Source organism: Aotus nancymaae, unplaced genomic scaffold, assembly GCF_030222135.1.
Source record: "Aotus nancymaae isolate 86718 unplaced genomic scaffold, 86718_ANA_hifiasm-v0.15.2.pri h1tg000021l, whole genome shotgun sequence".
Classification (NCBI taxonomy): Eukaryota; Metazoa; Chordata; class Mammalia; order Primates; family Aotidae; genus Aotus; species Aotus nancymaae.
This window is the reverse complement of record NW_026988433.1, coordinates 5,481,255-5,496,619: the sequence shown is the minus strand read 5'-3', so window position 1 is coordinate 5,496,619 and position 15,365 is coordinate 5,481,255. Positions and strand designations below refer to the sequence as shown.

At 41.8% G+C, this 15,365-nt stretch overlaps 1 protein-coding gene across 1 annotated transcript in view; it reads left to right on the top strand.

The window, feature by feature from the left end:
- Positions 1-14,938, top strand: part of LOC105713413 (myb-binding protein 1A-like) — a 34,304-nt gene extending 19,366 nt beyond the window's left edge. The window contains exon 3 of the mRNA XM_064379479.1: positions 14,852-14,938. The gene's annotated coding sequence lies outside the window, so the exon portion shown is untranslated. The remainder of the gene's footprint in view (positions 1-14,851) is intronic.
- Positions 14,939-15,365: the final 427 nt, after the last annotated feature.

The following is a 15,365-nucleotide window of genomic DNA, read 5'->3' as shown; positions in this document are numbered from 1 at the left end:
CCTTCTTCGTGTCCATGTGTATTCAATGTCTTGCTCCCACTTATGAGTGAGAACACGTGGCACTGAGTTTTCTGTTCCTGGGTTAGTTTGTTTAGGATAATGGCTTCCAGCTCCATCTATGTCACTGCAAAGGACATGCTCCCATTTGCTTTTTATGTCCGTGTCATATTCCATGGTGTATATGTACCACGTTTTCCTCATCCAGTCTACCGTTGATGGACATCGACTTTAATTCCATGTTTTTGCTATTGTGAATAGTGCTGCGGTGAACATATGCGTGTATGTGTTTTTACGGTAGAATGATTTACAGCCTTTGGGCATATACCCAATAATGGGATTGTTGGGTCAATTGGTAGTTTTGCCATGCGTCCTTCTAACACACATTTTTCTCTATCAGTATTCTGCTAATTTTTACGAACATACAAGCCCTAAGCTGAAACACCTTTTGCTTCCTTGACTTTTTCTGCTTTCCCTTGAGCTAATAAGTGTTATGCTTTTATTTGCTTAGATATCGGTGCTTACGCTCACATGGTCAGAACAATCTGTTACTCTGTCTATGTTTGCTTCCTGAAGGAGCCTCCTGCTCTGCTGAGCTGCCCCAGCCTGGCTGGGTGCCTAAGGCCTGAGCGCCACTGCCCCAGGCTCACCCTTCACCATCTTTCCGGCATCCCCCTTCCTCTCCAGGGCTGCATCCCCTGTTTCCCGTATGCAGAGTCCTTCTTTTTCTCTGTTTGGTGAAGTGCATTCTGCGCTTTATGCTGGGGATTGGGTATGTGACATTTCTTTCTTAGATTTTCATGTCTGAAAATGTCTTTATTCTTACCCCATATTTGATTAAACATCTCGTATGTTCAAATACTAAACTGGCCATCAATCTTCATTTGAATTTTAATGCGTTGATCTATTATTTTGGAACTTCCAGTATATTGTTGAGAAAATGGAAATTACTCTGATTCTAATTTTTTTAATGTGGTAGAAATGTACACCCCTGATTCAAAAATTATCAAAGATGTTGGTTTACTGCTAGAGGAAAAGAGAAAGAAATGCGATTGTCTCAAATCCCTAGTCTTCTCGGTACTTTAAAGTTTACCTTGGATTTCCCAGCATTTATTTTTAAAATGCATCTATGTGGTCACATGTGTATTATGTTTGTTACTTCTAGTGGCTACGTGGCATTCCACGGTAAGCACCTATGGTCATGTCCACACCCGCTCCTGATTGATGGAAAATTCAGTTGCTTCCGTCTTCCCGCTAACACGCACAGTTACTTACCCACAGCCCAGCATGAGAATGACCCTGGGTTATTTACCACACACAGGACTGCAGAGAAAGGACATATATATCTATATATTCACAATTTAATGTGATTCCACTAATTTGCTCTTTAGAATGACTAAGCCAGATTTATTTTGCCCCCAGCAGTGGCAGGGATCCCATTATGTTACATCCTTACCAACTCTTGGAGTTAATCTATCCTGCTCAGTATCCCCACCTGATGGGCATAAAATGGTATCATGTAATGCTCTCTTTTACATTCTTAGTTTAGTAGTTAGTTTGAATGCATCTTCAACTCTTAGGCTTCTCCTTTTGTAAGTATATTCCTAGGCATTTAGAATAATCCAAGTGGTTGCTTTTTACAAATTTTATATTTTTAATTTTCATGGGTACATAGTACGTGTAAACAACTGACTGCTTTGAAAGAAAGTCACATCTATTTCAGCATCTGTGCTAGTGTTGATATTCATCATTGTTTCAGCATCAGGTGGACTCTCAAACCAGGACAGCATTGCACAAATTGTAGGGTGTGGGCTCCTCTCTAATTTGGATGTGTTGGGAAGAGGTTGTGAGTGTTCAGTTTGAGAGTTCTGTTCTATCCTACACCGCATGAATAAAGCCAAGTGTAATGATCCGTGTTCACAGCAGTTCTAAGGAGGACTCCCTTTGTGATGGAATAGTGAGGAACAACTGACTGGAGAAGGAGGTCTTTGGGTGGCTGCTAATGGATCGGGAGGAATTCTTGTTACCAATCCTCCATCGCCGCAAAGCACGTTGGTGAATGAAGCTAAGAATGGAACTCCATTAGACACGATGAAGCTGATATGAGCACAAGGAAATGATTTACAGTCTGGGGAGGTAAATTAGAATATGAAAGCTTGTAAGCAAAGTAACTTAGACAATAAACAGGTACATAAGTTAGTGAAGATAAGCATAAACACCCTCTCTCAGCTTCCCAAATACCAACTTTTCCTACTACAGTTTGACATTTTTATTGTGATTTTTCAGAGTTTCTGGAAAATGAAAATAACCATCTCTATGTATAATGTGAAATTATTTGCATAGATCATGTTTACTAGTTTTAAGCACTCTTAGTAGCAATTAATTTTAAACTTCTGTGCATGAAATTCTTAAGATAGCTGATATATGTGCCCTTCCTATGGCTAATGAAAAAGTCAAAGCTTGTTAGAAAAACATTTCATATTTTTGCTGAGTCATCTTTTCTATAAATGTCATCTTTTTCTTTTTGCAATAACTAAACTATAATAGAAAAGAATAGAGTGGGCATGCCTGTCCCTACTTTTGCTCCAGGATAATGGAAAATTTGTATCCATGCAGGCTAAATGATCTGAGTCCTGTGGTTCAGCTGCAGAGACCCCATCACTCACATTGGTGGTGACACATTGCATCAGTGTCCTGATGAGCAGTCCTGCTGGTCTAAAAAGAGACCCTTTTAGTCCTTAACAATACATTAGATGTCAGTTATTTTATTTTATTTTTGAGACGGAGTCTCACTCTGTCACCCAGGCTGGACTGCAATGGCGTGATCTCAGCTCACTGCAACCTCTGCCCCCTGGGTCCAAGAGAATCTCCTGCCTCAGCCTTGCCAGTAACTGGGATTATAGGTGCCTGCCACCGCACACAGCTAATTTTTGTATTTTTAGTGGAGACGGGGTTTTGCCATTTTGGCCAGGCTGGTCTTGAACTTCTGACCTCGTGATCCACCTGCCTCGGCCTCTCAAAGCACTGGAATTACAGGCATGAGCCACTGCACCTGGCCTGGATGCCAAATTTTAACAAAAACATGTTTGCCTTTCGCAGAATCAATAATAAAATGTGTTTTCTACCCATCAGGTAGTGCTTTAACAGATCATTTGTGTGAATTTGAGTATTTCAAGGGACAAACACTCCAGAAAATGAATACATGTTAAATACACATAATTATGGATACCCTCTGCTTATGGTAAAATATGTACTTTAAATTTTGCTCTCATCCATTAAAATATAGGCCGGAGAGTGATGCAATGCAGATTTCGTAGATAAGACTACGGCTGCCACTAGCACTTCAAAATAATGTGGTTCATGACTTACGAGATTTTATCTGAATCTCCTTTTCCTCCACACTTACTTTGGAAGAATATTACTCCATAATTCATAGTAAATAATGCAAAACTTTGAGGACTTAATAAGTGGTCCTAAGATACAGAGAAATGGCTTCGAAGCAATTTTTCCTTCCATTATTTGTAATACCTTTTTAGAATTCTGGGGTGGATAATATGTTTACACTTTAAAGCTTTTGCTTGAACATAGTGTAATCCATTATCACTGTGTGCTCAAAAACTTAGAACAATAAACACACATGCACACAGAGATCATTAGTGCACTGTGCCTTTAATTATCACAAAGTGGACAGAGGTACACATATGCAATCACCGCCAATGTCAGGAAGCAGACATTTAGGGACATCCAGAAAATGCCACAGCAGCCCCCTCCAATCACTGGCTTCATCCTCCCTAAAGACAACCATCATTTCAAAAGGATAAACGATTTTCCTCATGGAGTCCAATATTGGAGACTTTAGGAGACTCATTCATGTGACTGGGTGTGACCTTCATTCGTTCATTTGTATTACGTATAGCTTATCATTGTGTGAATACACTAACATAAACCAGACAGAAGAATCCCCTGGCCATAGAAAGCTTAATATTCGGGCCTAAGGATAAAGAGTTATTTGGGAGCACAACCCTACCCAGGATAGCCCATTTCTTCACATGCACATTTTTTTTCTTTATTGACTGATACGTAAATTGCTCAAATAAATTCTCATGATTCATAATTACAAAGACTAAGAAGTAACATTAAAAGAGTAAAAGGGAGCACCATATTGGTGACTAGACCCGAATTCAAACCCAGATGCTTTTAACTACACAGACAGACGTGTCTCAGAGATTCCTATGTGAGACCCCAAATAAAAACATGTCTATCTGGAAGTCTTGCGGGGATTTTGTGTGTGTGTATGTTTTGTTTTGTTTTTGTTTTATGAATGTCTGTCATCTTATGCACAAATGGTGAGCCAATTAGAGTAAAATTTAGACTACATAATTATGACTATGAATGAAGGTCTTCATAAGATATTTAGGAACGCGTAGGCATTTCTTTCACCTTTAAGTGAAAGCAACGGCAAAGAATATAGAAGCTTTAAATGTCGTGAGGACGTTGTCACTAGAAAAGTCTCTATAGACCATCTTTGATAAGTACACAAAAATGCTGAGTAGCTACTTGCTATTTACACTAAATGGCTGCTTCCAAAATGTTCCCAGAAGGTAGCTAGTGCTTGGAAGTGGTCTGAACAATTTCCTGAAATCTTATTTACTCCCCACATTGCTTGACTCAATCTACCTCTGTAAAGCAGCCCACGCACCTGTGTCCTGGCTGTTGAGGGTTCCACTGGCCTGGGTTCCTGGTGCCTCCTCTATGAGTCACAGGAGGAAAGGTGAAAGTGAGCCTCAATTTCTTCTCCATATTTGCATTTTTAAGATGACTGTTCCGGTCTTCAGGGTCTCCATGATCCAGTGAAAGCAAATTGACTTTTTTTTTGGAGACAAAGTCTCACTCTGTCACCTAGGCTGGAGTGCAGTGGTGCGACCTCAGCTCGTCTGCCTCCCAGAAAACCTATTCTTACTCCTACCACCCCTTCATGGTGATTGTAATGCTCAGGGTGGGGATGCCCCTTCCTGCATATCTCAGTGGGTGGGAGTGCCTTACTGGGACTGGGGATTGAGATCCATGTCATGGACATCCTGGGTTTGCTCATGGGGCTGGCACCAAAGCCCCCACCTGGAAAGCTTCATCTTACACTTCAGTGAACAAAGGGCCTCGTGTTTTGAATTTGAATTATTTGTTTTCATTGAGTCTGAGCCTTCATATTCGTAGAAAATTCACCCTTTTGATGCAACATTTGAGTATAATTACAAGGCACAAAACCCAATGAATGAATCATAGCAATACTTTAAATTAAATATGACCAGGTCTAGACACATGAGAGGATTTTCATTATTCAGGGACACAAATGGGCAGAAATTTCAATTATGTCTAACAATATCTTCTACTTTTGACATGAAATTAAAATGAAATTTACCTTATTGATGTAATTTTGAGAACGATTCATTTGCTTATTGTATCCAGTAGAATTTTATTGTTAGAAGTCAATTAAAAGTGTTAAAAGACTTAAAACTTATAGGTAACAAAACCCAACCATGGTAGAAGAATGTATTCAATCATAAAAAGAGAAAAAGTTGCTTAAAAACTGAATGTCAAAATAAATGAAAAATATAGAGCCACACAAAAACTTTACATGGATTTCATAGTGGTAATATTTGTAACAGTCAAAAAGCAAAAGCAACCTTAATGTCCATCAGCAGGTGAATGGATAAACAAAAGGCCATGTATTGATACAATGGAATATTACCTAGCACCGGAAACTTACAGTAGCAAAGGTACCTTCATGATTGTCGGGAAATGGAGTCAGGAGGCACTTGATATGAGAGGAATATAATTGGTATGGGGTTTGTTTTTTTGAGGTGATAAGTATGTCCTAAAATTAGATGGTAGTCTTATTTGTACAGCTTTTTAAATTTACTAAAAACATCTAATTTAGAAGTGGGGACTGCAGTGAGCAACGATCACATCACTCCACTCTAGGCAGGATGACAGAATGAGATCCTGTCTCAAAAAACGTAGAGAAGAAAAAGATGTCAGACATGATGGCTTATGCCTGTAATCCCAGCACTTTGAAAGGCTGAGGTGGGTGAATCACCTGAGGTCAGAAGTTTGAGGCCAGCCTGGCCAACATGGTGAAACCCTGTCTCTACTAAAAATACAAAAAATTAGCCAGGCGTGGTGGTGAGTGACTGTATTCTCAGCTACTCCACGAGGCTGAGGCAGGAGAATCACTTGAACCCAGGAGGCGGAGGTTGCAGTGAGCCAAGATTGCACCATTGCACTCCAGCCTGGGCAACAAGAGCAAAACTCTGCCTCAAAACAACAACAAGAATATCAAGATGGCCTCTCTATTCATTCAGTCCCCTAAGAATCTGTGTTTGCACCTCCAAGTTGAATCTTTTCCCCTTGGCTAAACTTTTAAAATCAATAATCTAACCAACCTAATGAAGGTTTTGCCTAATTACTTTCCTGTGCACTGATTCTAGCTGCCATTTCCTCCCTCGGGGTTTATTTTGTGTGTTAGGAGCCTGTTAGTAGGATTTCCTGGGTAAGTGACGGTGTTGGGTCACATTACTTCTCAGAGGGTTATTATAACGACAACAGGAAAAATAATATGACATCGGAAGTGCCTCACCCACTGCCTGCCACGCAGTGGGTCTCAGCTTTTCTCCTCTTTCTGTTTTCAGCGTCAGTTGATGGGCAGTGGGACTATGCACTCTGCGTGTTTTGGGTCACTTAACTCTTCCCACAAATCTGTGAGATACATTCTAATTATCCCCACATTTTACACATGAAAAGACTGAGGCTCAGAGTGATTTTCCTGGGGTTATGGCACTACGGGAGTAAGAGAGAAGAATTCGAACCCAGAAGTAACTCTCTCCATTACAGACCGAACGTTTGCGCCTCCTCCAAACTCAAAGGTTAGAATACTAACCTCTCAGCAATGATATTGCAAGGTGGGGCCTTTAGGAGGTGGTTGGGTCATGAAGGTTGATGGAGTTCCCATGGAACTCATGCCCTATTCTTCCTGGAAAAGGGTCAGGATCCAGACCCCAAAGAGGATTCTTGGATCTCACACAAGAAAGAATTCAGAGTGATTCCATAGAGCAAAGTGAAAGCAAGTTTATTAAGAAAGTAAAAGAATAGAGAATGGCTACTCCACAGATGGTGTAGCCCCAAGGGCTGCAAGTTGCTCATTTTTATGGTTATTTCTTGATTATTTGCCAAACGAGAGGAGAATTATTCCTGCCTCCTCTTTTTAGATTCCTGACGTTGCCGTGGCGTTTGTAAACTGTCACTGCGCTGGTGGGAGTGCAGCAGTGAGGACCACCAGAGGTCACTCTCAGCGCCATGCTGGTTTTGGTGGGTTTTAACCGGCTTCGCTACGGCAAGCTGTTTTTATCAGCAAGGTCTTTGTGACCTGTATCTTGTGTGGGCCTCCTATCTCATCCTGTGACTTAGAATGACTTCGCTGTCTGGGAATGCAGCCTAGTAGGTCTTGGCCTCATTTTATCCAGTCCCTCATCAAGATGGAGTTCCTCTGGTTTAAACACCTCTGACGCTATCTATAGAGAAGACTCCAGGGAGCTCTGCAGTGCTCCATCAGCCATGCGAGGACACAGGGAGAAGACGGCTGTGTGCAGCCCCTGGGAGTTGCTCACTCCAGAACCCGACCGTCCCAACCCTAACTCAAACTTCAGCCTCCAGAACTGTGAAAAACACATTTCTGTTTTTTATAAGTCAGTCTGTGGTAATTTGTTCCAGTAGCCTGAACTAAGACATTCTCCAAAGCCCAAGCTTTTAACCACTAAGCCTCCCCCATTCCTATTAACTTACACATCTAATGCTGTGGCCAGTCCTGTTGCATACTCAACTGCCAGCCCCCCTCTACTTCTCTGGAAGATCCCTTTTTCCACTATAGAAGGCTATAGAAAATGTAACTGCCACAGGGCACGGTGGCTCACACCTGTAATCCCAGCACCTTGGGAGGCCAAGGAGGGTGGATCACCTGAGGTCAGGAGTTCAAGACCAGCCTGGCCAATATGATGAAACCCCATCTCTACTAAAAATACAAAAAAAAAAAAAAAATTAGCCAGGCATGGTGGCAGGCACCTGTAGTCTCAGCTTCTTGAGAGGCTGAGGCAAGAGAATCACTTGAACCCGGGAGGTGGAGGTTGCAGCGAGCCAAGGTTGTGCCACTGTACTCAAGCCTGGGCAACACGAGCAAAACTCCATCTCAGAAAAAGAAAAAGAAAATGTGACTGCCTGAAGTGTTCTTTCTGCTCACTGCACAAAGAAAATCAATTCACAGAGGCTTGGCATTGCAGTAAAGAAAGAGTTTAATTGATGTGAGGCTGGTCATGCCATGCAGGAGACAGAGTTATTACTCAAATCAATTTCCCCAAACATTTGGGGGCTAGGAGTTTTCAAAGGTAGTTTGGGGAAGAGGCAGGTGCGGCTAGGCAGTGGGTGCTTGCTGCTGATTGGCTGTGGTACATAGAGGTGTGGGAAATAGTCCTCCTGTGAGCTGGGTTGCTTCTGGGTGACGTCACAGGAGCAGTTGGGAGGTCCAGGTGGAGTCATCTGTGTTAGACATGCAAAAAGCCTATAAAGATACCTCAAAAGGCCAATCCTAGATTCTCCAGCAGGGATGTTATCTGCAGGAGTAATTGGGAATTTGCACATCTTCTGACCTCGGGAATAAGGGTTGGCAATTGTTTATGTCTACACCTTAGCAGAATTCAGCCTCCTCTATCCTCCCAGCCTGGTGGCCTCTCATTAGCTTTATACAGGCAGTTGAGTTTGGGGGAAGTGCTATTACCATGTGAACTATAAACTAAATGTCTCCCAAAATTAGTTTGGCTTAAGCTCAGGAATAATTAAGGGCAGCTTGAAGGCTAAAGGCCAGAGCAGCGTTGGCTAGATCAGATCTCCGATAATGCCCTAATTTTCTCCTGGACATAATTTTTACAAAGGTGATTTCAAAGACATGGCAGACGTGCCCTTTCCAACTTCCCCGGCAGTTAGGGCTTCGGCATGTCACCCAACAGCAGCCAGTGGGATGTGAGGAGACCTCTTCTGACAGTGTGAGGATTTCTTTTTCTCCCGCATTAAAGATACAGAGACAAAAAAAAAAGGACCACACCTCCCATCTCCACCCACTGCCTTCTAGATTCTGCTGTTGTTGTGTAAAAATACCACCATCAAACTGCCAAAACCGTCTTTCAGTCAGAAGTGGGTGAGTAATACTGCAGGAACAAACAGCCCTCTGGCCTCAATGGTTTAAATGACACTTGCCCCATCAGTGGTACCATTTGTCAGGCTTGCATGTGCAAGCCTGGATCCAGAAAGTTCTGAAGTCCTGCCTGCCTCGGCTGAGAGCCCCCCACCCACCATCTGTGTTTGCCATTATCCCTGATCCCCCAGCAGAGCTTCCCCGGACATTAAGCTTCTCACCCCACCCTGCTGTCTTAACTGTTATTATGATAATGTGAATACTCCTCACCCCACCCTGCTGTCTTAACTGTTCTTGCTCTGTGAATATCCCTCCGCCCCACCCTACCATTTTAACTACTCTTCCGCCTTACCCCACCCGCCATTGTAACTGAACTTATGGTAATGTATACTCCTTGGCCGTACCCCGACCACTGTAACTGGTCTTACTCTGTAACTTTCCACTGCCCACCCCAAACCTGTAAAACCAACTTTTATCCCACCACCCTTCACTGACACCCTTTTTGGCCTCAGCCCACCTGCACCCAGGTGAATACACTTTGGGTTGCTCACACAAAGCCTGTTTGGAAGATCTCTTTATTAAATGCCTTTAATATTCTGTACTATTGGACGTGAATAACACTATTTGTCCACTCAAGTTGGCTGGAACATTTCTGGCCTCCGTTTTCACTCAGATCCAGCCTGCTAGAGCAGCTGCTATCTCCAGTGTTGTTTTATTGTTGATATTTTTAGGCCAGTGGACAGAGACAGCCTCAAAAGTTTTTTCTTAAATTTCCTTTTTTTTTTTACATTGGCAGATAAAATTGTATGCATAACTCTGTACAACATGATGTTTTGAAGTATATGTATGTTGCAGAATAAATCTGGCTAATGAACACATGTGCAATTTTATAGATACACAAAAGTAGATACAATTAGAAACTATTGGCTTGAATTCTCCCTTTTTCTATTTTTGAATATTTGAAATTTTCATTAAAAAAACTGGCATAAACAAATAAACAACATTTAAGGAATTTTTTATTAGGCAGAACCACACCTTTCTGGTAGTATAAATCACCCAAGAGCATTTGTTATCCAGGTATACGTATATACAAACTACTCTGAAAATGTGTTTTCAAGTTTAGTTTCCTAATTATGGGTCTACATTTTCTTGTCACTTTGTGTGATGTCTCTAACAGTACTTAGATCTTGTTCTGAAACTATCTGAATCATTTCTTTCTTAACGTGAGCAACACACTTGTTAACAGTGAAATCTAGCTTCTGTCTTTTTATCCATGCATCTTTTCAGAGCAGCTTTAGCTCATCAATTTCTCTTGATAATTTCAACTCCGAAGAGCTAAACGTCATCTGCAGATTTAATGATTCCATTGCAAAAATAATTCCTCCTCCAGATCATGTATTGTAAAATATTAAATAACACCAATCCAGAGGCACGTCTGTAACCGCCCAAGGGTTCACCTTGCCCACTGCCTAAACAAAGCTGATTAATCAAGACAGGGAAATTGTAATAGAGAAAGAGTAATCTATGCAGAGCTGGCTGTGTGGGAGACCGGAGTTTTATTATTACTCAAATCAGTCTCCCTGAGCATTTTGGGGGAGCAGAGTTTTTAAGGATAACTTGATGGGTGGGGGGAAGCCAGTGAGCCAGGAGTGCTGATTGGTCAGAGATGAAGTCATAGGGAGTTGAGGCTGTCTTCTTACACGGAGTCAGTTCCCAGGTGATGGTTACAAGATCAGATGAGCCAGTTTATTAATCTGGGTGGGGCCAGCTGATCCATCAAGTTCAGGGTCTGCAAAATATCTCAATCACTGATGTCAAGAGGAGTTTAAGGAGGATCAGAATCTTGTAGCCTCCAGCTGCATGACTCCTAAACCATCATTTCTAATGCTGTGGCTGTTAGTCTAGTCTCCAGGCAAGAAGGAGGTCTGCTTTGGGAAAGGGTGATTACCCTCTTTGTTTAAACTAAAAGCTGCAAACTAAGTTTCTCCCAAAGTTGTTAGTTCAGCCTATGCTCAGGAATGAACAGAAACAGCTTGGAGCTTAGAAGCAAAAGGGAGTCGGTTAAATTAGATCACCTCCACCACCTCAGTCATAATTTTGCAAAGGCAGTATCATGCCTGTCTGCAATCCATTATTCAGAGGCATTCCCCTGGCTTCCTGCTAAAAAATGAAATATTTCCTGCTGACAAAACGTTGATCCTGAGCCCAGGATGGTTAATGGATTAAACATGTTTGGGTGTTAATCATTGTCACAGGGTTTTTGAATAAAAGCTAAATTAATTGGCTACATATATCCTATATGTATATGCAGCCAATATAGCATATATATATATATATACACACATACACACACCAATATATGCACCCTAACTATATATATATATTTGTATATATAATATATATAAAACCAATATATGCACCCTAACTATATATATATATTTGTATATATAATATATATAAAACCAATATATGCACCCTAACTATATATATTTGTATATATAATATATATAAAACCAATATATGCACCCTAACTATATATATATGTATTTGTATATATAATATATATAAAACCAATATATGCACCCTAACTATATATATATGTATTTGTATATATAATATATATAAAACCAATATATGCACCCTAACTATATATATATATGTATTTGTATATATAATATATATAAAACCAATATATGCACCCTAACTATATATATGTATTTGTATATATAATACATATAAAACCAATATATGCACCCTAACTATCCCTCCAGCTGCCCAATTGGTTATGCCAGCTGATGGGACAGATGGCAATGCTGACAGCACATTAATGAAGTGCTGTTTGCCTTTATTAAATATCACAAGCAAATTGTTTCCTTATTCTAGAAAAAAAGGGTTTGTAGAAAATATATAGCAAATGTAGCCAATTAATTTAGCTTTTATTCAAAAACCTCCTGACAGTGATTGACACCCAAACATGCTTAATCCATTAACCATCCTGGACTCAGGCTTAATGTGATGTCAGCATGAAATATTTCATCTTTTAGCAGGAAGCAAAGGGAGTGCCTCTGAATAATGGATTGCAGACAGATGTGCCTCTGGATTGGCGTTATTTAACATTTCACCTATCTGAGAAGGGAGGCTTTGCTGTCTTAAGTAACCACCATGGCTGAATGCCTGGAGAGGCAGCAGGGCTCAGCAGCGCTGTGAGACACACAGGATGAAGGAGTTATGACAGCTTTTAGAATACTGTTGATGCTGCCACATTTCCAGCCTGGTGACATTAAACAAATCACTTAACTTCTCTGAGACTGAGTTTGTATCTGATATGAGCAAATCTTACTGGATTTTTTTTTTTTTTTGAGATGGAGTCTTGCCCTGTTGCCCAGACTGGAGTGCAGTGGTGCAATCTGGTTGCAAACTCCACCTCCTGGGTTCAAGTGATTCTCCTGCCTTAGCCTCCTTGAGTAGTTGAGAGTAGAGGCATGCACCACCACGCCTGGCTAGTTTTTGCATTTTTAGTAGAGACAGGTTTTCGCCATGTTGGCCAGGTTGGTCTCGAACTCCTGCCCTCAAGTGATCCACCTGCTTCGGCCTCCCAAAGTGCTGGGACTACAGGTGTGAGCCACCACGCCTGGCCTAATACATTACTGATTCACCCCCACCCTGCAACAGCTGTCTCTAATCCCTGGTGAGCACTAATCTGCCCTCCACTTCTGTAGATTTATTCTCTACTTTCCTTCCTTCCCTCCCTCCCTGAGGATATAAGAGGAGAGTGAGGATAGGAATTACAGATAAAAGAAAACTCAGTGTGCTTACATTAGCATTATCTTATATAAGTGTTGAATTAAAGATGCCTTATGATCTGCATTTAAAATTCACAAAGCACACCCTCCTGTAGGTGTAATCAGGTTCCAAAGATAAGAAGGACTTCTCAAAATCTATGCATGTTCAAGAGCTGAAGAAGATTGCAGCTATTTCACCACGGCGTGGGCCAAGCTCAGTTCTGCTACATAATTAGTCTCAAGTCCTTAATCCTTAGTGTATTTAACAGGATGTCTTCAGGAATCACTTCAGTTTATAGCCCCCAAAACCACACTCATACTTACACTGCCTAGAGGGCTGTGGGCAAATGTTTTGATCCGGGAGAATGCAGGCTACATAAGCTTGGGGTGTGTGGGTGTGTGTGTGTGTGTGTGTGTGCATGCTTATGTTCGTGGATGTATGAAAGTATCCCAAATTGTCATAGAGTTTCTGACACACACCAGGTGTTACATAAATACTTATGAAAGAAGTGAGTGCATACATGGAGATTTTAATGACAATCACAAAAAAATCCTACGAAATATCAAATTTAGATGCCAGTGATGCTCAATATATTTTAAAGCAGCCAATAGAAAGGAGAACGCCCTTCTAATTATTACATTCTGTTGATTGGAAAAATTCTATTTAGGAGAGAGCCATGTCACTGTACAAAGAACTCTGAGACCTGAGTGCTGGCATTGCGAGTGCTCACGCTGCGGTGGGGGAACGCATTCCAGATATGCCGTTTTCCTATTTGTATGTGGTGCTATCTTTTGCTGTGTAATCATACGCTTCTCCCAACCTTCCTTTCACGCCGTGACTCTTTTCCTCCTCAGTGTCTCAGTCTTGCACCAAAACCTCAGGCAAGGGACAACTCATCCGAAAGTAAGAATCGAAAGTGCTTTATTTTGAATGTCCAAAGCCTGAGTCCTAAGGTGGTTGGGGTTGGGGAGGGAGATTGCAAGAACACCAGGGCAGTATTTTTCAGAAAATCCAGGAGAATTAGAGAGAAAATCTTTGTGTACGCGCTTACCTGCCCACATTTCCGGAAAATGCGAATGATTGCAGGGGCAGGACTAGGTACACAGAGACACACTCTCACTCTCAGGAGGGGGAGGAAGCAGGTGGAGAAGCAAGACTAAAGTCAACGGTGGATTCCAGAGAAATGGCAACTTGGCCTGACAGCAAGAAGGAAAACGCCTCGATAACGTTTAGAGCATTTGAGTGCAGAAACTCAGGGAGGCGAAAAATCCCTAGTGTAGAAATGTGTGCCCCAAGCCCCCCGCCCCCATCACAGCTGACTGCCAGTGAGGAATGGTCTCCTGCATGGGATGGGGCAGGTTTAGAAAAAGAGAGCTGGACCTGAAGGAGCCATGTGTCCTGGAACTATGAGGGACCAGCAGTGGATGAAACAAGAACCATGCTGCCACCAGCCCCACAAGGCCCCAACTCTCAATACACTGGGTGCAAATAAGCTCCTCCTGCATGGAGTTTAGAGAAGGAGAATCACCCCAAAAGTGACTGAGATTGTTATATCCCTTTAGGGATATTAGAAAAAAAATTTCTAAATATTAGAAAAAATATTTCTAAATATAGACATATTTAGATAGTTCTAAATCTAAATAGATATAGAAAATAGAGTCCCGTAAGGGGATAACTATCTCTATCTGAACAGAGATACTTACAGAAATTAAAGTAGGTCACATTTCTGGTATAATTGAGCTGGGTGGTAGCCTAAATTTTTTTGCACATTTTTCTTGTAAATTCATAAATATAAGTTTATGTGCCTAATTCTCTCTTTCTCTCCCTCTAAGTCAGGCACGTGATTGTCAGGAGATGTGAAGCAACTGGCATCTCTAGCTCACCACACACAAAGCCTCCTGGAAAATATGTGGCCACATTGGGGTTGATAGTTCCGGTAGCGGAGATGGCTTCTGTGCTACGCGGGGAGGGACTTGATGATGATAAGCATGTGTTTATCTGCCCAAGAGTCAGAGACCTTTTGTTGCGGCCACTGTTGTTTAAAGCTGGGACACTGGCTTCCGTGCTTGACTTTCTGGGACCACCCTCCCTTCCGCAGCACATGGAGATGCTCCAGGAAGAATGTGGAGTAAGCCCAGCATCCGTCCCCTCTGCGACACCTGGAGATGATCCATGAAGGATGCGGCACCGGGCTTTTGAGCCACACACCCCTGACTCAGCTGTCTCCATAACTGTGGGAAGCAAGGTGGCCCAGAGAGACCACCGAGGCCAAAGCCCAGATCTACTCTGGAGTGCCACGTTGTAATGCACAATTATTTGTTTGTGGCAATAAAATAAGTGAGAAACATTG